The following is a 27,217-nucleotide window of genomic DNA, read 5'->3' on the forward strand; positions in this document are numbered from 1 at the left end:
ATATCTTAAGGCCATTTCTTTTTGTTGTTCTTTTCATAGCAAATCTTTATCTACTTCTACTAGAGCAGTTGCCTCTTGTGGTGCTTTCTTCAAGGGGCTGGACACCAGTTCTATCCTAGAGGCTGCTGCTTGTCTTCAGTGCATACCTTTAATAGGCATTATAAATTGGATATGGTTTCTAGGGCCAGAACAGAATTTGACAGAGCCATTTTGTATGGGTTTGTTGAGGGTTCCTCTCAGCCTTCCTCCTCCCATTCTGTTTCTTGACCTTTTTTACTCCTGCTATAGTAAAGAATACTGCAACAGAGATATGGAAGGACATAGTTTAGCTGTGTAAAATCTTAACCTAACAGTAGATGCCCTTTTCATCACTGTTGCAGTATTCACTCCTTCCCTCCAACCCCCTCTGTTCTGGTTTTGTTTTGGATTCACTTATGGCTGAGGGTCTCCCATTTTTCCTCTGCATTTTCTCCTTCTGGATGTGTATGAACTCTTTGTTTTATGGAGACTGCTCTCTACTGGGGCAGCTCAACTTTGTGTAACTGCATATATATGTCACTTTTATGCCCTGCATCCTGTGATGGGAGCATATGTCTGACATACAGGGCATATAAGATCATAAGGCTTTGGTTTACTGGCTTCTTGTTTAGTTGCACAAGACGGCACTTGTCTTTAAGGGAGATTCTCTTCCTAATTTGGTCATGTTTTTTTTTTCTTTTGCTATATACTCTGTTTAGATGAGAATTCCTCCAGTAGAGTTTGCTTTTAGTGTTTGTTTTGGTTTACTTCTGGTAGGTACGGCATTCTCTATGCAGTCATTCACATGTTTGTATAGGGACTTTGTGAATAATTCTGCATAAGTATCTGTTGTCTCTGGGTTAGGAGGAGCCTTAAATTTTGACAAGCTGTCATTTAATAGGATGTAGTTTGCCTTAGAAATGTTTTTAACTGCTACTGGTTTAGCTGGGTTTATTGATTTTGATTTTTACTTCAAAGGACCCAGCTTTGTAATCTGACCTCATTAGTGAGGACATGATATGGAGATGGTGTTTGGTTGGATTGTGAGCAGCTCTAGTAGGTTTAGGTAAAAGTTGTGAGACTTTAGGGGCATAGATTGTGACTTGCAGCTAGCCATGATATGGTGAAGGACCTTATTTCTCGTGGCTTGCATGTGGATGAGCTCCATGGTATCATCCTGTTCAACTAACCTGGAGGTATGTTTGTTGCTAACATAGATTGAGACACCCCCACCTTTGGCCCCAGTCTGTGCTGTTGTTGGTCTAAATGTGTGAAAGGCACTGTAGCTTTGTACTGCTGGAGTACTTTCTTCAGGTCTGAACCAAGTATCAGAGCACAGCAGTCTACATTCTCCAAAGTGAAGAAAGTTTGAAGGGTTTTGGAAACAAGCATTGAGCAGAACAGTTTAAGGTTGCTTGGACACTTTTTCACTATGTTGGTAGTTTTGTCTTTTTGGCATTACCTAAAAAAGGCTCTAAGGGTATGGATAAAGTTTTAGCCAATATCTGAAAGCCTAGGGGGGACAGTAGAGCCCATCCTTTGCAATGCAATGTGGTCTGTTGACCATGTCCACCCATGCTGACAGATATTAGATCCTCCTGGAGTGACACCAGAAACTATGCCAGTTATTAAAATAACTAATTTTATGTTCATATTCTGGCATCATGTGTGGTGAAGGTGAAATGCTGCTTGCTCCTTAATGCTAGGCTTGTATGTGTCTGTGCACATATTCTGAGAGATTCATTATGTCTTTTTTTTCATATAGTCCAGTGAGGTACATCTCAGGGCATTTATAGTGGGTCTACTTCACGTTGCCGTAAGCTGACAATATTGAGTCTGATATTGTCGGCACAACAATATTGAAAGTGAAGAACATTGTGCAAGTAAACAGAAATCTCCATAAGGGGAGATTTCCATTTACTTCAATGTAGTGCTGTCTCAGAGTTGGTATATTTAAGTGGGGGGGGGTGCAGGGGGGCTTGCCCTCCTGCCTACGCCATTTCGTTTTTTTTTTTTACGTTATTCAATGTTTTACATAATCGATCAATAAAGTTCGACCTTTATTGATTCGATTAAGTAAACTTCGGTAATGTGATATAGATGCTTTATACCCACATCAGGGGTGCTGGAAGCTGTTGAAGGCTGAGAGGAGAAGGGAAAAGGGGCAATAAGTGATCTAAAAGGGCAGTGCTGCTAAAAAAGGAATAATTAGTAAAGCATATAAAATATTGCATGATAATTATAAGAATCAATCAGTGGAGCTTAAAAAGGATTGGGAAAAGGGATTGGATAAGCATTTCACAGAGACAATGGGGGATATAGGTATATCTCCCAAATATGCAACAAAGTCTAAAAGATTTAGGATCTTTGCCTGGAAGTGTTTACATAGGTATTTTTATACCCTAAGTAGACTCCAAAGAATGTTTCCTCAGGTGGATTGCAAATGTTGGAGGTGTGACAGGCAAGAAAGAGGTGGCTGGGAACATGTTTTTGGTAGTGTAATGAGCTGGCAGACTTTAGGGATTCCCTGCGGACCACTCTGCTGGAGATACTGGGTGGGTGGATTGGATTGACTGGGGAGATGATTTTTTTGAGCTATGATACAGAATTGGAATTGCTTAGGCATAGTAAAGCCTTGCTGAGTCTAATTATGGTGGCTGCCAAAAAAGCAATTACTAGCAAATGGAAATCAAAGACTAGACCAGCTTTACTAGAAGTAGTGAATATAATAAAAGAGATAAAACAACTGGAATTGGAATCTTTATAAAAGCAAAGGAGCAAACTACATAGGAAAAAAATGGGAATTGTGGAAACAATATATGCAGAGAACGAATAAGGTTTAAGAGGCAGGATTTGAATGATCCATATAATGTTTAACTGACAATAGCTGGATGGATTATAAGTGATACATAATGTTTGCCGCTACAGTTTTAATGGTGTCTGTGATATATAATGTTTGCAACTAAAGTGGTGTCAATGTTGTTTGTTTTTCATTTATATAAATGTAAGATTGTCTGTGTCATACATGATAATTTAATAAAGATGTTTATTGAAAAAAAAAATCAGAACATAAAAGGGCAGTATTTATTAGCTTTCTGTTGCCATAACAGAAGCATATCTGTGGCACAAGATGTACATAGTGTAAATATGAGTTACATTTGGAATGATTGCACAGAAATTTCATAGACAAGCACAAATGAAGCTAATGTTGTACCTGCATGGTACATGATCATGCAGCCATATATTCAAAAGCTAAAGAAGAAAGTACAGTAGTGCTGTAACACTTACTACTGCACACAGAGAGCAACCACCACAGAGGAGTGGTGGGAAGCTGTTAAATACTTCATTCCTACTGTTAAACACTTCATTCCTACTGTTAAACACTTTAGTCCAACATTAGAAAAAAGGTCTATATGGAGTGTTTAATAGCTTCCCAGTGCTCTTTTTGTGTGATTGCTAATTGCTCTTAACTCATTAACCCCAAGTACCTTATCAGGGCACCTTTGTGCTTACAGCCGAGTGGCTTCTGAGAAGCTAGAAAAGCTATGCTGTTGCACACGAATGCCTTCAGCAAGCGCCGGTAACTTTGCAGTAAAGTTTTAGCTCCATTGTTAAAAATTAAGTTGAAAAAGTACCTGAACTTTGTCAGGTACCTTCTCAACTTAGTTTTTAGTGTGGAGTAACATCAGCTTTATATTTAAAGTTAATGAGAAAATTGGCTTGCCATGAACTGTGTATCAGCTTGTGATCACAGCAAGCCAGTTCTGTATGTGTTGCAGGAAGCAACTGGTGGCAGCAAATCGGATTCTTGGAATTCGATTCGCCACTTGCCTAACACCTCCACCCCCAGATCTAAGTTAAGACTGTTTTTTTATGCGAAACATATTATTCTACCAACTTTATAACAGCAATAAACTGTCCCTGATTTTGTCTTCGTTCCCTTGTCCTTCAGTTACCTACTAGCCAGTCGTGAAGAGTGATTTGTGGTGGTGTCATGGCGTGATCTTTGAGATAAACTTCATCATGTTAACAATTACAAAGAACTTGATATTAAACTAAAGCAGCAGCCATAATAGTGAAAATTAAATAGTTAACCCAGAAATATACATTTTTGTTGTAAAACTTTTGCCGCTATACTATAATGTCAGGTCAAGGAAGAAGGGCTTTTTATTATAGCATAATAAGCAGTGCTAGTTGGGGCGCTCATGAATGTATGTTGATTGTTTCAGGTGTTTGGGGTGAAGTGAAAGTAACCCAGAAGCCACTTTTTGCAGTAAAGGACATTGGACAGTCCCTCACACTGTCATGCGATACTACGGGAGTTAGTATAGATTATATCTTTTGTTAACCCAGCAATGTACATTTCTGTTGCAAAACCTTTGCCGCTATACTATAATGTCATATCAAGGAAGAAGGGCTTTTTATTACAGCATAATAAATAGTGCTCATTGCGGTGCTCATGAATGTATGTTGATTGTTTCAGGTGTTTGGGGTGAAGTGAAAATAACCCAGAAGCCAGATTTTGCAGTAAAGGAGATTGGACAGTCCATCACACTGTCATGTGATACTGTGGGAGTTAGTATAGATTATATCTTTTGGGTGCAACAGTACAGAGTGTGGGAAATTTAACACTTGTTATGCCATTATAAAGATCCTAGCAAGAGTTGCATGCTGTAAAGGCTGTAAGTTCTACGACTAGAAAAGCTAACAGACATGATATATTAGACAGGTTATTATTTCTGAAGCTGATTTCTTAGACCATGACTCCAGAAGTGCTTCATGAATGATGTGGACTAAGAGAGGCCATCAAAATGCGTATCACGTGCCTGCAGCCATCCATGAGTATTTCCATGAAAGTGGTTAATAGATAAAAGATAGTGAGAGACCAGTCAGTGACAGGGAAAGTTTATCCCAGATGGAGAACCTACTACATAGTGACAGGCAAATGACTTTAGGAAGGACCAGAGCACTAAGCAGTATGTTACCTGTTATGCATTTTATTTATTGTTATTTTATTTTACTTGAATTAGTTAACTAGTTACGTGCCCCAAAAATTGCAGTCTAGATTCTCTGCAAGATATGATACGTCAGACAAAAAATTCACTGTGAGAATCCAGGATTTGCGGACTGAGGACAGCTGTACCATCTTCTGTGCCTCCACTTCTGGCACAAGTAATGGAACAGCGCTTCAGGTCTCCAGTATGTTATTTATGCATAAAGCTGCAACTTTGTAATGAGCATGATGGTGAGCTGATATGTAAACTGTAAAAGCTAGGCTAGGCATATTTTAGGCAAGTACTTGCTCTGCTTCTCTCTTTTCCATGTACGATGTGTGTGTGTGTGTGTGTGTGTGTGTGTGTGTGTGTGTGTGTGTGTGTGTGTGTGTGTGTGATTGTGATTGTGACAGTATTAGTGCATGAGTGGATGGAATATCATTTGAGCTGTGTGAAAGAGTATTTTTCAGAACATTATCTACGATGCAAATGGAATCAGTTATACTTTTTGAAACATTATTTCAGCATTTCATGTGTTAATGTGCCACTGATTTGATTTTGTACTCCCAGGAAATGTCTTCCTTTTTTGGTGGGGGGTGAAGTGAACTAAATTTTGCCATTCATCCATTAATGGATCTTTGTTGATATTTTTGGCATTACTTTGAATTTAGGCAAATTGATGCTAATTGGATTGCTGTTGCTGTGAATGTTGCTTTGGTACTTTTCCGTTAAACCCCTACAATGCGTCTCACCGTTTTTGTCGAGCCCAACAAAGACTGAAAGGTTCGTGACAGGCCCACAAAATGCTGTGCTGATAATTTCTGCAAATATGTTTGTTATGTTACCTTCACAGAGGTGAACTGCATTGCAAAGTCTACAGAGCGAAAACATTGGTGTAATACACAACATTGTCTTTGTGCTTTTGTTTAAATGGCCTAAATATATCTTGCCATCTAGCAAAGCTTCCCCATTTTAGAAATGCCTTAGGAACTTTATGGGGGGGGGTGACTTGAGTTGAACAGATACACACATTTACATATGGGTAGGGAAGATGGGTGTAGGAGAGTGCGGAGTGGGGCATTTTGATTTTAAAAAGCTGTGTAGTATATATGATTCATGGCATAGTGCTCAACTTGTCCCTAATTTTGCTTCATATGTTTCCTCTTCCCTTGTACAATTATCGTTTTTCAGATAAATCCGTGAGGATTACAGTCAGCCAATAATGCCAAACATTATAGTTTCATACTTTAGTTGTTAAGAAAATGCATGTTGAAGCAAAACAAGTTTGATTAACGCAAATACACACATGTACTGCAATCACTGGCATGGCGTTCATTGCATGAAGTAATCATCGACTCCAACTATAACTTCAGGAGGAAAAGTGTAACAACCACCTTGTAGTAAAAGGTAAAAAAGCAGCTGGAAAAGGCAACAGGTCAGTTGAAACAACAACATAGCTATGCTTTTCAGGAATACGGCGAGACACGTGGTAGGGGTTTAACGGAAAAGTACCGTTGCTTTTATTGGCACAGACATATACTGGATATTGTAGGATAGCCATTATTGTTTTTCTTCATAAAAGGGGTGCTGCAGTCCTGAGTTTGTCCTGCTTTGGATAAGATACTAGTAACTATGAACTTGTTTTCAGTTTTCCATCAATTCCCTTTTGCAATATTAACAGCTTACCATTTTTTTTTAATGTAACATAGGCTATTTCTTCTTCAAGAGCAGCAGGCATTGAATTTGTAGATGAAACACTGAAATATAAAGTTTTTGCTAGCAGCAACATTTTCTTTAGTTACAAATCTCTTTAATGTGGAATTATTCAGATGACTTTTACTTCTGCAGTGATTGAGCTTATTAACTGATATTGGTGGATTGCAATGACAGAAGTTCGAGTCACCTAATATTGGTGGATTGCAATGACAGAAGTTTGAGTGTCCTTTTATAGTTGAACTTTCCTGAATTGGGCAATTTTGTCATGATTGGTTCATATCTTCATATGTTTTGTTTCATTGCTTACTGGAAAAAATGTTCAAAACACGCCCTAACAAGTGATGCTATATTATACAAGGGATTTAATTTATTATATATTATAATTTATTATGCTTAGGAAGGCAAATTAAAGAACTTTTGCATGGTCCTAAAATATGTGCAAGGGGTCGATGGTTTGAAAACAGCCCAAAGGCAAACTTAATCTGCCAATGGCCAGATGCATTTTCTTTGAATGTGGGTCTCAATGCCATTTCAGTGAATGTAAATTTCAAAAGCAGAGAAGTTGTAACGTCAAGTCTATGTTTATTCTGAGACTGTATTACTTTGTTAGCAAATGTCCATCAGTGATTGTGCTACAAAATGTGAAATAAAAGTTTTAAATTAAATCCAAGTATCTGTAACCATTGTATAGGTAAAGCAGAAATTATTCACACAGTTTTTTTTTAAACAGCTTTATTGAAAACAGTATAATGAACAGACCTTTTGAAAGAATTTGAATAAGTAAAAATTTTAAAATACAATATTTAAAGAAGAAAAAAACAACACAATAACTATAATAGCACAGTAAACTATGTACAATGATGTTCACTATATATCGAATAACAGGATCAATTAATTTTAGCTTGGCAGAAGAAAATGGAAACATAGAATAAAAGATTTAAAGAAAAAGAAAAGATTACTGCATTAATCATTTATCCAGTTCTTTAACCAATAATTCATGTACATTTTCCCATTTGTAATATCATTTTGTATTCCTTGTAGATTTAGATTTGATAGTTAACATTTCTAACTTGGATATTTCTAAGAGAAGACCTTTAAACTTTTTAAATGAGGGAACTGATGAAGAATTCCAATTTCTTGTAATTACTTTCCTGGCAATGGAAAGTATAGACCAGAGTAAAGAATATTTGTTTTTATTTATACAGTCTGGGACAGGTGTATTGAATAATACAAGTGACTTTGTAAGCATAAAATTGTCTGTAAAAAAAGTGTTAACTTCCTCCCAAAATGTCTTTAGTAGTACACAGCCATAAAATATATGATTCCAATCAGCATTTGTTACTGCGTTACATCTCCAGCAAACAACATCTTGTTTAGTTATCTTACTCATTTTCTGAGGTGTGATGAAAGATTTATGTAAAAATCTCTATGTGACAATTCTCCATTTAATGGAGGAAGTGGTTTTGTTGGCTGACTAAATGAAATTAACTTTGTCTTTTTCTGAGGGAGTAAAACTATTGATTGCTGCAAATGAATTCCAATATTTATCTGAATATACATCTAGATCTTGTTTAATTGCTTTATAAATATATGATATACTATTTAACTGGTAAAGTATTATAAGTGTATTAAGTCAAATATTGGATAGATTTGGGTATTGAATTTTTAGCATTTGAAGGGATTAAAATTAGCTTATCTAGAATATATTTTCTCAACTCTTGCAAATCTGACCAAAGTAGAGAGTTAAGGTTATATTCATCTATAAGAGCATTAATAGATTTTGCCTCATTTGATTTAACATTTGATGTAAAACATCAATTGTTTTTGTTTAAATAACATTTTAGAATGATCTGCAGATATAATTATACCTTGTGTATAGGCAATAGGGAAGATGAGGAACAGCCAATTTTCAAAGATTCTAAACCTAAATATAAAGTTTTAAAGGCTCTTAGAATTAAAGTTATATAAGTAAATTTAAGCATTTGAATGGAATAATTGGAAAAAATACTCTCTTGTATTCCATATAAATGAACTATTTATTAACTGTGGTAGATGTTTGTTGTTTTCATTTTTGGTATTTTGGGATAAATTTAACATAATTTCCTTCCATTTTGCAAAATACTTTCCATCTATTATATAAACAATTGTTTTAATAACTGACAAAATTGAATAAAGTTCTAGATTTGGTAAAGGATATACCTCCATTTTCCCAGCTATACATATGATAAGACAATGCAATTCTAGGCTTTATCGGATGCCATAAAAAATGTTAATCAGTGTGTTCATTTTTTTAATAAAAGAGCCTGTAGGGGGAATATAAATAGATTGTATTATGTATAATATCTTTGGAAGCAAGATCATCTTTATAATGGAAAGTTTTTCATCCATTGTAAATAAAATCTTGTTCCACTTACTAATTAGAGTCTCTATGGTAGTTATGCTTTTACTATAATTTAGGTGAAATAGGTCTTTAATATTGGTTGCTATAATTATACCCAAATATGTTATTTGTTGGGACTGAAATATATATTTTTTATATTGGTCTTGTATATTATAACTTTTGGAACCAATTAGAAGAATCTGTGTTTTAGAATTATTAAAATTAAGACCAGAACTTTTTTTTAAATATATCCATATTTTTAAACAATTCTTGTAAGGTAGGGTTAGTACCACTAAGAGTGATTAATACATCATCAGCAAACATTTGGATTTTTGATGTTTCATTACAATTTATCCTATATCCTTGTATATTGTTGTTATCCCTTATTAGGTTAGCCCAAGGTTCCATAATTAATGTGAATAAAAGTGGAGATAGAGGGCAACCTTGTCTGGTTCCTTTTACAATGGGTATGTTCTGGGATATACTTGTACTTATTTTTATGTAGGCTTGACTTTCATTATATAATTGAGTTATGAAGTTAATAAAGCTATTAGAAAAGTTTAAATCCTTCAGTAAGATAAAAAGATAATTCCAATTAACTGAGTCGAAGACACAGTTATTATCTAAACTAACAAGAGTCAAATTATTATTTAAGACTTTTACTGATTCAGTTAAAGTTATTGTTCTTTTGATGTTATCATAAGAAGTTCTATACATTATAAAATCTGTTTGATCCATATATACCAGGGATGGTAAAAAATGTTTAAGTCTATCAGCATAAATAGACATGAACATTTTATAGTCTGTATTTAATAATGAAATAGGCCTATAAGAAGCACATTTATAGGATCTTTATCAGACTTTAGTATGGGGGAAATAAATGTGTATTTCCAAGAGGGAGGTATAATGTTGTTATTTTGAGCTATATTGAATACTGTATGTATTAGAGTTAACGCTTTAGCAGGCAAAACCTTATAGATTTTAGAAATGATACCATCGTTACCCGGAGCTTTATTTTGCTTAAGTTTGGTTATTTGATCTTTTACTTCTTTAAAACATATTTGTTTATCTATTAATTTTATTTGTGCTTCAGATAGTCTGTTCTTTATATTATTATGTATAAAAGATTGAATATCTTTTGTACTATTAATATTATTGCTTGGGTTGGTTTAATGTTAAAAAAAATTCTCTAAACTCACTTAATATATTTGGTAAATCAGATACCATTTTTTTGTTGAAGAATAGATTTCTTTAATATGGTGAAGTTTATTTAATCTTTTAGTTTTGTTAGCTAGTATATTCCTGTATCTAGGATTTGTAGAAAATGTTATAAGTTTATATTTTTTAAGATTTATCATAACTTTATGGTTTAAAATGTCCATGTATTTATTGTTCAAGCTATTCTGTCATTCTTATCTGGATTCTTTGAAGCATCAAGCCTTAAAGTATCTAACTTTGTTTGTATATCTTGAAGGTCTTTATCCCATGAAATTCTTTTCTTTTTATACCAATCAATATTTTTACCATATAGGTAGGCTTTTAGAGCATCCCAAATGTATATTTCTGAAGTTCACTGTGTACAATTAAGTTTAATAAAATTTTGTACTTCTGTAGTGACAAAATCAATAAAATCTCGAGTTTATTTATATAGGCTGGTATCCTTTTAATCTGAACATTAAATGTGGAATTTAGTATAAAATCGAATGTTATGGAATTATGGTCCAAAAGAGGACAAGAAATCACTTTTGAGTTTGATAAGAAATCAGTTAAATTATTGGAAATTAATACCCTATCTATTCTTGAATATGGATTATGCCTATGCAAGTAGAATGTATAGAACAGTGACTTAGGGTCAGAAAAGTTATTAATATATTTCATCATGTATGAATCTGAGAATTCATTCATTAATTTAGCAATAGTTGGAATTGTTTTTTATCACTGGTACTAGAGTCTTTTATGTCAGAAATACAATTAAAATCCCCATAATAAATGAAGATAACATCCCCTTGTTATCTTTGTAGGTGTCAATTATTTTAGGTATAGGTAATGTATTTTAACATAGTATGGCCACCCCCCCTTTTTTTGTGTATGTTCTGAGCTAATCAAAATTTTGTAAGATTTTGATTCCAATTTTGTGACATCTTCAGTTGGTAAATGAGTTTCTTGGAGAAATATTAATGGAGTATTATGCAATTTAAGATATTTGTTCAAAGATATTCTCTTATTAGGATTATTTAATCCATTGATGTTTAATGATATACACTTTAATGATGTCATGAAACGTTAATGTTCTGAGTATCTGTTGTTGAATAACACTCCTTTTTTTCCATTTTGTATAAGTGAATAGAAATTGACTATTAGGAATACAATTATAATTTACACATAAAACATGAAAAACATTTATCCAATAAAATGTATTTACATCAAATTCAATTTTGTAAGATTTGGTGAACATCATAATAACTATTAACAGAAACTTAGAACATTCATTAATAACACAGACTCTTTCAAACCCCCCCCCCCCCGGATTTAAAAACTCCTAATTTGAGTGATATCTGCCACCCAAATTGACCATCAGGCTAGCAACAACATTCATCTCTTCCCTGTCTAAATATATATGTTGTTGCATAATTTCACAAACATCCATTAAAACTGTATGTACCAATTCAAGAAACAAATTAAAGTAAATCAAATGTAACTGTTTCATTTTAACTTTTGTCATATGAATTCAACATGTCATAAATACCAGACATGTATTATATAATAATTCAAAAATCATAACTAATATATATGTAATGGACTGTTATAATAATCAATAAGTAGACTAATCCCCTGTCTCTTTATGTATTGTGCCAATATCTAGTAACATTATTTCCCCATCTCCATATATCTTTAAGACCTTTAGTAATTTGAAAGAACTTCTAGATTTGTCAGAATATATCAAAATACTAGTTTATATGGTAAACATTTGCATCTGAGACTATACTGTATGTAGCAAACTATAGACATATAGAATATATTATGTTTCAGTCATTATTTATTTTTCTACCTGTAATAAAATTATTTTTATTTCTGATTTTTGTGTCTTGTAAACAATATTAACATTTATTAAAAAATTAATACGGAACATATTGTGTTTTATATGCAAGGTTTATGCTGGAATTGCTGCAGAGTTTTGGTTACCTCTTCGCTGTTTTATCTGGACTAATAATTCTTACACTGCTTGTAAGCCAAGAGGTATTTACTTCGTTGGGAGCGTTTCTTTATTCATTTACTATTTACAATGTTAACTTCTGCTTAAGTGTCATAAAAAGCTTTGTATATATTAATTTCCTTTATTTTTCCTTTCTTCTTTCATAAATACTTTAATGGTGTTAGTATATATGCCTTATGTTTGTTGTACTAACCAAAACAGGCTTAAATTACATAAAATAGAATTATAAGTAAAAGTGTAGAAACATGGGGGTATAAATGTATCAAAAATGCTCTGCTTATACACTCTCATAAATGCTTTTAATATAACAATTATATTATACTATACTGGTTACATTTGACCAGTAGATTGCATCAGAGACCGTCTAACCAAGCTATTATCCAGCTCTGCGAGAGTTCTCAGCACAAAGTTCAGACCGCAAATAGCTTCATGGAAACGACACTTTTTTCTTGTTTCTGTTGAGGCAGTCGCAGTACAAACAGGCAGCAGAGTCATTCAGCAGTTCGGATGCACGAGACCACGGAGGGAATACTTTTGCAGCTATTCTCTTCTTCCTTTTTTTTATTTTTGTAAGCCACAGACTATCTCGCAGCAGGACCAAGAAACACAAAGCAGATAAAGCAAAAAAAACAACAGAGGGGAAAAAAGCCAACATGAAACAGCCCAAAGCCGAGAAACTCCATCTCTCAAACCCAGCAAACCACTAGACCACCACGGACACACCAATCCACACCAAACCCTTCATTTTAACAACACTGCTATGTATACTATACGTTTGTCATACCAATCAATATAAAACTTACACAACCACAATAGAATTATGAAGACAAGTGTACAAAATGTAAGGGTTTAAGTGTGTGAAAAGTGCTTTGATTATGGACATTAATAAATGTTTAAATATAGCAGACATATCAAATATGTTAATTAAATGCAGTTTTTCAACCAAGCTGTAGATGGCATTAGAAACCGTCTATTCTCACTATTATTCAGCTTTTACGAAACTTCTCAGCACAAGGTTCATACTATAAACGTTTCCATGGAAACAACACTTTTTTCTTATTCTCTGTTGTAGCAACTGCAATGCGAGGACAAACCAAGGTTGTTTAACAGATCAGATGCACAAGCTTGTGGAGGGAAAACATTTACAGCTTTTCACTGAGAAAACTGTTGATTAGCTTGTGGGAAAACCAGGAAACATAAAACGAACAATAAGAGAGACATAAGGAAGGAAGAAAAGTAATATAAAATGTTAAACGACCAACAAACTCCATCTCCCATACCTGGTAAACCACTAGACCACCACGAACATATCATTCTATACAAAATCCTCCATTCCTTCACAACCAACAGCAAAGAGGAAAATAGAAAGAAAAACAAAATAAATTAAAACCGCTCCATAAATATTTACATTTCCAAAATAAATATCAAATGATTATTTCAAAACATATCAGGTCACTGAAAGGGAGAAAAGATAAACTTTTCATATGTGTATTACCAGAAATAAAACCACCAAAAGCAAGCAAGTCCAACTCCTCAGGAACTTAAAAAATTCGTGAACGTATTTTAATAAGAACATTTTCGCTCCCACAAAGCAAGAGCTTCATCAGACAATGATAAAAAAGCACCGTTACACTTTTAAATAACACAACCATGATGTCATATCCTTAACAACGGTGAAATTAAGAAAAGGTTGTTTACATTTTCAAAAGTAATACCTTGGCAACACCACACAGACAACCCTCAAGAATGAATAGCCAAGGTACTTTCACCAATTCGGCACCACACAAAAAACCCCAAACGGGGTACATTTAATTTCTACCCAGACAAATAGGTTTTCTCAACAGTAGATATACATTTATAATGCACACGTTATACTTTAGTGGTTCAAAAGTTAAAAGATATATAAAAAATATATATATATATAAAAGAAATAAACTTGTAACATAAAATCCCTACAGTATTTACACAAATAAATCCCTAACTAGTGTTTCAAACCACTCCTCAAATAGAAGCTAAATGACATGTATTCAAAAAAACCCATAGCAATATAAACATATGACGTAACGCATTTCAAAACAAATTGAAAACAGTTAATAGATATCCCTACCATTTTTCCAAAAGGGGCCACAAACCTTCTTGTGTATTTTAAATCCCTAGCCTAGAATTTTTGCCTAAAAGTTACCTGTCCTATTTCCTAAGGTAACTTTTATATTTTAAAATCACAGAAATGTTACACATATCATTAAGGCCGGGTGGGGAAAAAGCATTTAATAATAACTGCCATTCCAATTCTTTTAGTTCTAGAAGGAGCGTTTGCGGGCCACCCCTAACCCCTACTTTCACTACGTCTATTCCCATAAAAGAGAAGCTGTGTCCAATGTTCTCTAGGACATGTTTTGAAAGAGCATTGTCCGTTTTTTTTATTTTTAATGGCATAATTATGTTGGTAAACACGGTCTCTTAATCTCCGATCCGTTTTACCAACATAAAAGCCCGGACAGCAATTACAAAAAGCGATGTAGACTATTGATTTAGAATCACAAAAAATCTTGTGTCTAATATAATATTTTTTACCTCTTATCCTAAAGGAGTTTCCTGTTTTTAACAGTCTACACCAGTGGCAAAATCCACAAGCAAAAGTTCCAGTTTGTCTAGATAAATTGAGACATAAATCCCCTGTTTGTAAAAATTCTTTCAAGTTTTTTCCTCTTTTAAACACAAACAAAGGGTCTGTGCCTAAAGTTTCAAGAAGTTGGGCATTGTTTGCGATAAATTCCCAATTTTTCTTGACAATACTACACATACTCTGAGCATGTTTATTGTAGGTCAAAGTGAGCCTACTTTTGAAGTCAAGGGGAAACAGGGAGAGAAGCCCTTGGTCAGTATTATTTTGTTCTACCATTTGATTTCCATCATTAGGAGTTAATTCAGTTTCTAATTCCAAGGTCATTCAGGGTTGCCACGTGGGAGATTTTGTAGTAATGGTTTATAGAAACCTGAAATTCTCTTAAAGGAAATTTCTTCAATAAGGTTATCTAGGAGGTCCAAAGGGTAACCCCTATTTTGAAACATATTTTTAAGGGTAACACACTCTTCTTCGAAATCAATCAAGGTACTACACATACGTGTGGCTCTCACTAGTTGACCTTTAAAAATAGATTTCTTTTGTTTCCAAGGATGGTTACTGGTAAAATGGAGGAACGCATTGCAATAGGTATTTTTTCTAAAAATCTTAGAACGGAAGCAATTATTTTCAACATCTTTAATCAATTTGACATCTAAATAATCAATCTCACTAGTTGAATAGTGGTGAGTAAATGTCAAAAACTGCATGATTCATTCATGTACTGTAGTAAGTTGTTAACTGTATCTAAGTTCCCTTCAATAAGAACAAATGCATCATCCAAAAACCGGGTATAATATTTTGAACACTTCTTAAACAAAGGGTGTTCAAATAAACAGGTCTTTTCCCAGTAAGCAACCACAAGGTTCGCCACACTCCCACCACATGGCGAACCCATAGCAATACCCTTTTTCTGTAAGTAATGTTGATTATTAAAAATGAAAAAATTAGATGATAAAATAATTTCAAGGAGGGTAGTGACAACCTCAATTTCCTCTTTTGGTGCCCCCAGGTCAATTAACATCAGTTCCACCCATTCTACAGCTTCAAGATGTGGTATGGACGTATATAAGTCCACCACATCGATGGTTAAGAAGCTGTAAGAAGGGCTAAACAGGATATTGTCAATAGACCCTAGGAAAAACCACGAATCTTTACAGATCTGAGGGAGTGCTTTGAGGTATTTGTTTATAAGGTGATCGACCACTTTAGCACTTGGGTGAGTGATACAGCATCTCCCATCCACTAGGGCCCGCATGGGGGGGTCCTCCAAGTTTTTATGTATTTTGGGGATACCAAACATGGTTGGGACCCTAGGGAAGGAGATGTTGATAAAGTTGAAAGTATCAGTGTCGATCTTCCCTTCAATAAAAAGGTCTCTAAAATAACCTTTTATTCTATTGTACTGACAATTTGTCTCATTTAAAGAGGAACTTTCATATGCTGAAGAGTCTAAAATTTTCAGCATTTTTAAGATGTAATCATTTTTATCTAGAATAACCAACCCCCCACCCTTATCTGGCTTGATCACTCTAACAGGGAGGTTGCCCAAATTTTTCAAGTGAGATCTTTGTACTGGTGTAATATTACTATCAGCATCAAACCATCTAATATTCTGAAATAAATGTCTAAAATCCAGTTCGCAAGCATATTCAAATGTCTGCAACGATGGATGGAGGGGAGGATTGAAAACGCTTAACAGTTTAAAAGGAGGTTTTTGATTGTTAACATCACCATTAAACAAAACTTTAAGATTTAAGCCTCTTACAAAACATTTAAAGTCCATAAGCAATTTAGGTAAACTCATCCCTTGGTCCGGCACAAAGGATAACCCATAAGCCAAAAGCTCAATAAGGTCTTGTTCAATGTTATAATCAGAGAAATTATAAACAAAAAAGTCTCCCTTGATGTTGGACAAGATGACAGGTTTACAAGGTGAAGAAGAACCTTCGGTTATAGGGGTGACGTCATTTAAGTTTAGTTCGGATTCTTCTGTCGTTGAGGGTTTTTTCGCCCTAAAAAAGGCTTTGCCTGTCCTTTATAATTTGGATGGTACCCCTGATTGTTGTAATAAGATTTAATTCTATTACTCCTCCTTGGTTGGTAAGAGGATGGACCCTCGTCACCATCTTCGACCTCGTATTCATTTTCGTCCGAGGTATGTGATGGAACCATTCCATCCCTGTTGTTACAGTCTTTGTTGTGGTTTTCAAACTGGGGTTTAAGCCCAGTGGTGTTCTTAGGTCCATTGAGTGTTTTTATCAAATTCGGATAAGCAGTCTCTTTAATGTAAGCTTGTCGGTCCCTCACCAACTTTTTATTTTTATTAGTTTTTAATTTGACAAGTAACCCATCAATACTTTCGAAAATTCGATGGTAGTCATATCTATACCGTAAAAAATTGACATCAGTCTTAATCAATTCGTTTAGAGTATTGGTTTCTATTAGTAAAACATCAATTTGTTTGCTATAGAATTTTACCATAACTTCTAACAGTTCCAACCCTTGTTGGTTGAAAAGGTTGGAAAGTTCGCCCATAAACAACGGGTCAAAAAATAGGTTCGTCGGGGCAAACGAGCTCCTTAAACCTTTTGGTACCAATTTTTCCTTTAAACACTGTCTGAAATATGAAACTTCTAACTGAAGTTTCTTTATTTTCAACATCTTTGCATCCAACAGTTTTAAATTATCTGCAATGTTGCTTTCAATGTTACCTGTTGTATCCGTTCCAGTAGTCGGCGAATTTGTGAGACTCGGTGAACCGAACTCAAAGGTTGTAGTGTTTTTCACCCATTGCCCAAAAGTGGGCTCGCCAATAAACTCTGGTCGGTCATGCAAAGAAGGAACCCTGGTGTTCCCTCCGTTCGAACCAGTGCTGTCAGAATACATGACATTTCCTGAGGCTCCCTGTCGATTGTTGGCAAATTCATAATTCGGCAAAGATGGTAAACCAGCCCCAACAGTCATTCCGTCAGTATTTAGAGTCTCAGGAATATTAGATAGACGTGGTACCTGTCCTGGTTGTAGTGAAATGACCGAACCACTCTCCGGTCTCATATTGCTGTTACTCAGTTCCCCTGAGTTAGCATTTAGTGCAACAGGCGCTCGGTTGGACTCCAACCTATCCAACCGTGAGTTTAGAGAGTCTAAGCGTTGAGACAAAGTTAGCAATAGACTCTCAAGATTATTTGAGTCGCGTGAGTTTGAAACATCTATTTGCGTGATGTTCCCAGTTTCAAAAAGTACGGGAGTTTTTGGACTAGCCATGCTCGAAACAGACAAACTAGTGCAACCAACGAAAACAAAACAATAAAACCACCAAAAGCAAGCAAGTCCAACTCCTCAGGAACTTAAAAAATTCGTGAACGTATTTTAATAAGAACGTTTTCGCTCCCACAAAGCAAGAGCTTCATCAGACAATGATAAAAAAGCGCCGTTACACTTTTAAATAACACAACCATGATGTCATATCCTTAACAACGGTGAAATTAAGAAAAGGTTGTTTACATTTTCAAAAGTAATACCTTGGCAACACCACACAGACAACCCTCAAGAATGAATAGCCAAGGTACTTTCACCAATTCGGCACCACACAAAAAACCCCAAACGGGGTACATTTAATTTCTACCCAGACAAATAGGTTTTCTCAACAGTAGATATACATTTATAATGCACACGTTATACTTTAGTGGTTCAAAAGTTAAAAGATATATAAAAAATATATATATATATATAAAAGAAATAAACTTGTAACATAAATCCCTACAGTATTTACACAAATAAATCCCTAACTAGTGTTTCAAACCACTCCTCAAATAGAAGCTAAATGACATGTATTCAAAAAAACCAATAGCAATATAAACATATGACGTAACGCATTTCAAAATGCGAAAATGAATACGAGGTCGAAGATGGTGACGAGGGTCCATCCTCCTACCAACCAAGGAGGAGTAATAGAATTAAATCTTATTACAACAATCAGGGGTACCGTCCAAATTATAAAGGACAGGCAAAGCCTTTTTTAGGGCGAAAAAACCCCCAACGACAGAAGAATCCGAACTAAACTTAAATGACGTCACCCCTATAACCGAAGGTTCTTCTTCACCTTGTAAACCTGTCATCTTGTCCAACATCAAGGGAGACTTTTTTGTTTATAATTTCTCTGATTATAACATTGAACAAGACCTTATTGTGCTTTTGGCTTATGGGTTATCCTTTGTGCCGGACCAAGGGATGAGTTTACCTAAATTGCTTATGGACTTTAAATGTTTTGTAAGAGGCTTAAATCTTAAAGTTTTGTTTAATGGTGATGTTAACAATCAAAAACCTCCTTTTAAACTGTTAAGCGTTTTCAATCCTCCCCTCCATCCATCGTTGCAGACATTTGAATATGCTTGCGAACTGGATTTTAGACACTTATTTCAGAATATTAGATGGTTTGATGCTGATAGTAATATTACACCAGTACAAAGATCTCACTTGAAAAATTTGGGCAACCTCCCTGTTAGAGTGATCAAGCCAGATAAGGGTGGTGGGTTGGTTATTCTAGATAAAAATGATTACATCTTAAAAATGCTGAAAATTTTAGACTCTTCAGCATATGAAAGTTCCTCTTTAAATGAGACAAATTGTCAGTACAATAGAATAAAAGGTTACTTTAGAGACCTTTTTATTGAAGGGAAGATCGACACTGATACTTTCAACTTTATCAACATCTCCTTCCCTAGGGTCCCAACCATGTTTGGTATCCCCAAAATACATAAAAACTTGGAGGACCCCCCCATGCGGGCCCTAGTGGATGGGAGATGCTGTATCACTCACCCAAGTGCTAAAGTGGTCGATCACCTTATAAACAAATACCTCAAAGCACTCCCTCAGATCTGTAAAGATTCGTGGTTTTTCCTAGGGTCTATTGACAATATCCTGTTTAGCCCTTCTTACAGCTTCTTAACCATCGATGTGGTGGACTTATATACATCCATACCACATCTTGAAGCTGTAGAATGGGTGGAACTGATGTTAATTGACCTGGGGGCACCAAAAGAGGAAATTGAGGTTGTCACTACCCTCCTTGAAATTATTTTATCATCTAATTTTTTCATTTTTAATAATCAACATTACTTACAGAAAAAGGGTATTGCTATGGGTTCGCCATGTGGTGGGAGTGTGGCGAACCTTGTGGTTGCTTACTGGGAAAAGACCTGTTTATTTGAACACCCTTTGTTTAAGGAGTGTTCAAAATATTATACCCGGTTTTTGGATGATGCATTTGTTCTTATTGAAGGGAACTTAGATACAGTTAACAACTTACTACAGTACATGAATGAATCATGCAGTTTTTTGACATTTACTCACCACTATTCAACTAGTGAGATTGATTATTTAGATGTCAAATTGATTAAAGATGTTGAAAATAATTGCTTCCGTTCTAAGATTTTTAGAAAAAATACCTATTGCAATGCGTTCCTCCATTTTACCAGTAACTATCCTTGGAAACAAAAGAAATCTATTTTTAAAGGTCAACTAGTGAGAGCCACACGTATGTGTAGTACCTTGATTGATTTCGAAGAAGAGTGTGTTACCCTTAAAAATATGTTTCAAAATAGGGGTTACCCTTTGGACCTCCTAGATAACCTTATTGAAGAAATTTCCTTTAAGAGAATTTCAGGTTTCTATAAACCATTACTACAAAACCTCCCACGTGGCAACCCTGAAATGACCTTGGAATTAGAAACTGAATTAACTCCTAACGATGGAAATCAAATGGTAGAACAAAATAATACTGACCAAGGGCTTCTCTCCCTGTTTCCCCTTGACTTCAAAAGTAGGCTCACTTTGACCTACAATAAACATGCTCAGAGTATGTGTAGTATTGTCAAGAAAAATTGGGAATTTATCGCAAACAATGCCCAACTTCTTGAAACTTTAGGCACAGACCCTTTGTTTGTGTTTAAAAGAGGAAAAAACTTGAAAGAATTTTTACAAACAGGGGATTTATGTCTCAATTTATCTAGACAAACTGGAACTTTTGCTTGTGGATTTTGCCACTGGTGTAGACTGTTAAAAACAGGAAACTCCTTTAGGATAAGAGGTAAAAAATATTATATTAGACACAAGATTTTTTGTGATTCTAAATCAATAGTCTACATCGCTTTTTGTAATTGCTGTCCGGGCTTTTATGTTGGTAAAACAGATCGGAGATTAAGAGACCGTGTTTACCAACATAATTATGCCATCAAAAATAAAAAAAACGGACAATGCTCTTTCAAAACATGTCCTAGAGAACATTGGACACAGCTTCTCTTTTATGGGAATAGACGTAGTGAAAGTAGGGGTTAGGGGTGGCCCGCAAACGCTCCTTCTAGAACTAAAAGAATTGGAATGGCAGTTATTATTAAATGCTTTTTCCCCACCCGGCCTTAATGATATGTGTAACATTTCTGTGATTTTAAAATATAAAAGTTACCTTAGGAAATAGGACAGGTAACTTTTAGGCAAAAATTCTAGGGTAGGTATTTAAAATACATAAAAGGTTTTGTGGCCCCCTTTTGGAAAAATGGTAGGGATATCTATTAACTGTTTTCAATTTGTTTTGAAATGCGTTACGTCATATGTTTATATTGCTATGGGTTTTTTTGAATACATGTCATTTAGCTTCTATTTGAGGAGTGGTTTGAAACACTAGTTAGGGATTTATTTGTGTAAATACTGTAGGGATTTTATGTTACAAGTTTATTTCTTTTATATATATATATATTTTTTATATATCTTTTAACTTTTGAACCACTAAAGTATAACGTGTGCATTATAAATGTATATCTACTGTTGAGAAAACCTATTTGTCTGGGTAGAAATTAAATGTACCCCGTTTGGGGTTTTTTGTGTGGTGCCGAATTGGTGAAAGTACCTTGGCTATTCATTCTTGAGGGTTGTCTGTGTGGTGTTGCCAAGGTATTACTTTTGAAAATGTAAACAACCTTTTCTTAATTTCACCGTTGTTAAGGATATGACATCATGGTTGTGTTATTTAAAAGTGTAACGGCGCTTTTTTATCATTGTCTGATGAAGCTCTTGCTTTGTGGGAGCGAAAACGTTCTTATTAAAATACGTTCACGAATTTTTTAAGTTCCTGAGGAGTTGGACTTGCTTGCTTTTGGTGGTTTTATTGTTTTGTTTTCGTTGGTTGCACTATTACCAGAAATAACACCACATTCCAACAGCAGAACAGGAGATGGGAAACATAATTATTAAAGCAACAATATGGCAACAATATCAGTGAAGAGGCTCTCTTCACAGAGAGGCAGGGAAATAAAACAGCAAACAGTTAAAAACAAATTAAATAGATTCTGTTGTAACAAAGACTCTCATTTTCTCATCTATAAGTCTCCGTATCTACTATAATTCCCCAAAATACCATAAATTTCAGTCCCAAACATACAGAGCATTTATTATAACAGACAACAACCACTGTATAAAGATAATAGATAAATGAATAAATAAATAGCTTTTACTTGTTATAGAAATTGAACTAAAGTTAATAATAAACTATAAAATACCATTAAAACAACTATGTACCATAAACAACTTTTAAACAACAATGACTCACCTGTTGAACCATTTCTACTTCCCCAACTTCTGGGTTAGTTTTTAAGACTTGGGTAAGAAAAAGCCATAGTAAAATAGCTTAATAAGTCACTTATTTTTTAGCTTCTTTTTATGTTCAGAGGTCTTCCAGGAATTTTTATCAGCATTTCTTTTAAGGCTGGTATTTGCCCACTCAATATCCTCTATTTTATCAAGCAGCTTTCTTGTTTTGACAAAGGTAATGGCAGAGTTTATGTCATCAAATATTTTTGGTCCATCTTGAAGAAATATTTTTAATCTAGCAGGAAATAATAGGTGTGTCTTTATCTGGGCTTTCTTTAGTTCTTGTAGTATTGGCAAAAAAGCTTTCTTTTGGCAATTACAGAAGATGAGCAATCATTATCAAAGTATATGACATTTTCTTTATATTTGATAGGAGATTTAGCCCAAGCAGTCTTTAACACCATCTCCTTGTCATGAGAAAATAAAAATTCCACTATAACAGATTTAGTAGAATTAGATTTACCTTTTTTTGCAGGAGCCAAGGACCTGTGTGCTCTTTCTGTCCCATATGAGAGAGCTTCAGGAAGCTGTAATATATCAGGAAGCCAAGATGTTAAGAATTTTTCCATATTACCTTCTTCAACATTATCAGGCAAACCAAAAAGTCTGATATTATTTCTTCTTACTCTATTCTCTGGATCATCAATTTCTGTTTGTAAAAGACTGTTTTGTTTTTAAAGAAGGTCTATATTGTGCTCACCTTCCTGAATTCTAGTGTCCATATCATTTAGTGAAGCCTCTATACCAGTAATCTGTCTATTTTGCTGTTTAAGGTCTTTGTGTAATATTTCCATTTGCTGGGAACATTTTTCTTTGAAGTTATCCAATTTCACATCCATTCTCTCAATCTTTGCGGTCAGTTCTTGAATTGTTAATAGTGACTGAAGTTCTTTCTTAATAGTTGTTTCTTGAAGTGTAGATTTGGAATAGCTCATCCTGTAGTTTGAAGTCCAGATATTTTCTATAATACTTTTTGACAGGAAAAAATAAAGTTGCCAACATTTTTATATACTATCCTAAAGAATGATTAATAGAATCCAAATATATAAAAAAAATTAGGCTAGATATACTCAAAAAATCCTATCATAAATATTCTGTAAGGACAGAGCAGAGAGAAAGTGCTGTTACTCAGTGCTCATCTTGGTCATGCCCCCATTCACACAGAGTTTTGAACAGTGTTTATGCTAACTGGGGAGAAATGCAGAACTAGCCATGTAATCAGTCTCTGGAATGGCTGTGTGTGTGTTGAGGGGGACCTAAACTGCACGCATTTTACTTTCATGTACATATCCAGAATTTTTTGATATGAGCAGTTGGCAACCCTACTGCTGCCCCCCCCCCAAAAAAAAAGTGACCACCACTTCATTATTAAGGTTTACATACCTCACTGGCCTGCTGTAACCTCAGTGTCACCTATGCAGTCATTACTCTCTATATCTCGACCACTAATAGACAGTCTGCACACCGTCACTCCCTCCACTGGCAGAACTGCTTTGCCCAGACCTCTGTCAGACCGAAGTAATAATATATTTGAACTGTAGTCCATTTTTCATGTGAAAATAAAGAACAATGAAAAATGATTGCTGCATTCCTCTAGGACTGCCTTCACTCATTGTAGTGCATCTTGGGAACACAGACACAGTGACTAAATGCCAACGCTTGCAGAGAGATCTTATAGCATCTGCACCAAGCTGTAGCTACGTATGGCATTGAACAGTAACCAGAGTCTCCACTATTGTGCCTCCCAGTTGAGTGGATATTTTCCCCTGTTTTGGCCTGTATGTCCCTAATGGACAAAGGCAGCATGCAAATGCTTGGCCACCCTAGCCAGAGACTACATATGCCTCTTGGAACAATTTGAAAACCATTGTAAACATACAGAAACCTAGTGACTGGATGAAATGAATGACAAAGCTAATTTAGAGTAGTCTGATTATAGTGAAGAAGTAGGTGGTGGGCAGATAAAAAAATAAAATTAAAATGAAGGAACAGCCTACAGTTTAGCAAGTAGATGCCAATCAGGAAGATGTAGGTCAATTGCTTTAGCCAGAGGTTATACCAGTGTGATAGCCTAAGTGGGACTGTACTGGCCAGATGTCAGTTGCTGGCTAATCCTTTCTGGATTCTGTGTTATATTATGAGTTCACATACTGAAATAAGTTCATTAACGCTGCTATTTGAGTTCGATGGAGATCATACCTGTCAACCTCTTAGTGCAAGAAATCTGGACAAAGCCTCACAAAATGGGGGGACAAAGGCCTGAAAATAGGGACAGATTTTAAATATCGCTGTTATAAAGTTTGACAGTTGCTAGAACAACAGTGTTTGTGATAGCATACATTTGCTGAAGGATTTGAGGTCTGAAGTTCAAATTCATGTAATTATTTAGTGACTTTGGTCCTCAGATCATCCCAGTGATTTACCCAGAAAACCACAAATTTTATGAGGAACAGACCACAGTTATGAGGCAAAAATCTGGACATTCTGTAAAAACGTGGACAGTTGAGAGGTATGAGGAGATGAGTCAAGCTGTATGTGTAATACTGTCCGGCTGTTTGGGATAATACAAATAGGCTCATGGAAGTAGCTATAACTACTTTTTTGTGGGCACTTTTCTTACCAGTTTCCTGTTGTACATATTTACTGGCAAAATGATCACTGACAGTAAAGCTATACATGTTATTCTTGGTGTAACAGAATGACAGTTTTCCATGTTCCCTGCAAAGTAACTTATGAGAAATACAAGAATTGTTTGCCAAGACATTGCGTTATAGGTGCAATGAAAATGCTTGGGTGAATGTTTCATTTTTGTGCATGTACATACCAGACTGCTTTTACTTCAGAAAATGTTTAAGTCACATTATCTTATTCCATCTATATCTCAGGTTAACAATACTAATATTTTAAAATTGTCCCTGAGTATGTAGAAATGTTGGAATGATGTGAAAAATGGGAACAGTGCTGATAAATGTATCCAAACATTTTGCACTTATATTCTGATTCAGTCTTTCTTTCTACTGAATAATGTCTGGGAGTTATGAGGGGCTTAGTTAAATATATTTTATTGCTCATTGTTGGCATTGCTCAACCAGATATTTCATTTTGGACAGTATTTCTGGCTTTTTTACTTCTGTGTCTTATTGTAACCAAAGGGATGTTTAGGTGAGATAACAGGAATTTTCATGTAATCATGTATTTCAGTAAAAGACCCCAACCCTTTTGATAGGTGCCTTGGGATCATTTACATCCACCTGAACTACAGTCATCTCAAGCAGATGGGATCTAGGTTTATCATCTCTGAAGGGTGACGCACATAGGAGTGTAGCACCTCCATTCTGCTACAGTACAGTGTCAAAAATTGATCTGGTGTAGGAATAGAACCCACAGCCCTTTACAGCAAATCAAACGTGCTACCTGTTGTGCCACTGACACTGCTAAAGTATATTTTCTATCAGCAGACAAGCTATCTAGACTAGGTAACATGTCTTGGTGTTCAACACAACACTTTTCAGAAACGTCCATGGTTTTCATGCAAATTTTAGGTCTGACCTTTGTTTGTTACCAGGTTGTTGGCATAGCTCAACTAGATATTTTGCCAATATTTCTGCCTTTTTGAATTATGTGTCTTATTGTAACCAGAGGCATGTTTAGGTGAGATAACATGAATTACTACTTTTTGGATTAATTCTTAAATGAATCAGCCAGATAAGTTTGACATTTCTGCTTATCTTGTTGTATTTTTGATTATACTCAGTAGTTGCCTGAGTGAGATAAGCATTATTAATTGCTGACTACTACCAGCATGGAGCTACCATAGATTTTGGGCATTTTTCTTGGCTTTGTCAGTCATGCATGGAATTTAGGTGGGAGGAAGGGCTCAGTAATATCTAAGTGTTATACTAGTGAATGAATTACTCAGGTCTTCTTACTGATGATAATGATTCTGTGTTACATAACAGCTGCACAAGGCAATATAATGAATGCCTACTGAACAGGTTATGTGTAGCAATTACCACCTGTGTCTGAGCATGCATAGCTTTGCAGTAATGAAATGCAGGTCCTATCACATTTACCAATAACTGCAGTTACAATATAGCACTGAGTCATTATCACTTTTCAGGTAAAACTCTCAGCAGCTGTCAATGTCATTCATATAAGAAGTCATTATCACATTGATGAATACACAAGCCAGATCTCGGGTTTTCTCTACTTTGAGTCATTGTAAACTAACCCCCCCACACACACACACACACACCAGTTTCTTTCTGTCATTTTTACAATTTCGAGAAATGCAACAAATATATGAGGCAAAATCTGGACATTCTGCGAAAATCTGAACAGTTGAGAGGTATGACAGGGATAGATTTTAAATATTGCTCTTTTTAACTTAGAAAATTACTAGAATAATAGGATTTGTGCTAGAATATATTTTCTGAAAGATATGAATTTATTTGTTATTATTTAGTGACTTGCGTCCTCTGTGATTTGCCAGAAAATCACACATTTTAGGAGAAACAGACCAAAACTATGAAGCTAAATCTGGACAGTTGATAGTTATGTTAAACACACACACACATATGCATAACTTCCTACCTTCTCACACATAGCAACACACTTACCCTCTA

The 27,217-nt window shown here is 35.0% G+C and overlaps 1 protein-coding gene across 1 annotated transcript in view; it reads left to right on the top strand.

The window, feature by feature from the left end:
- MYNN (myoneurin) overlaps window positions 1–27,217 on the top strand; it is a 655,694-nt gene that overhangs the window by 558,631 nt on the left and 69,846 nt on the right. The gene's annotated exons all lie outside the window — the stretch shown is intronic.

The sequence above is a fragment of the Protopterus annectens genome, chromosome 4.part1 (assembly GCF_019279795.1).
Source record: "Protopterus annectens isolate FY-2018-M chromosome 4.part1, PAN1.0, whole genome shotgun sequence".
NCBI classification, from domain to species: Eukaryota; Metazoa; Chordata; order Ceratodontiformes; family Protopteridae; genus Protopterus; species Protopterus annectens.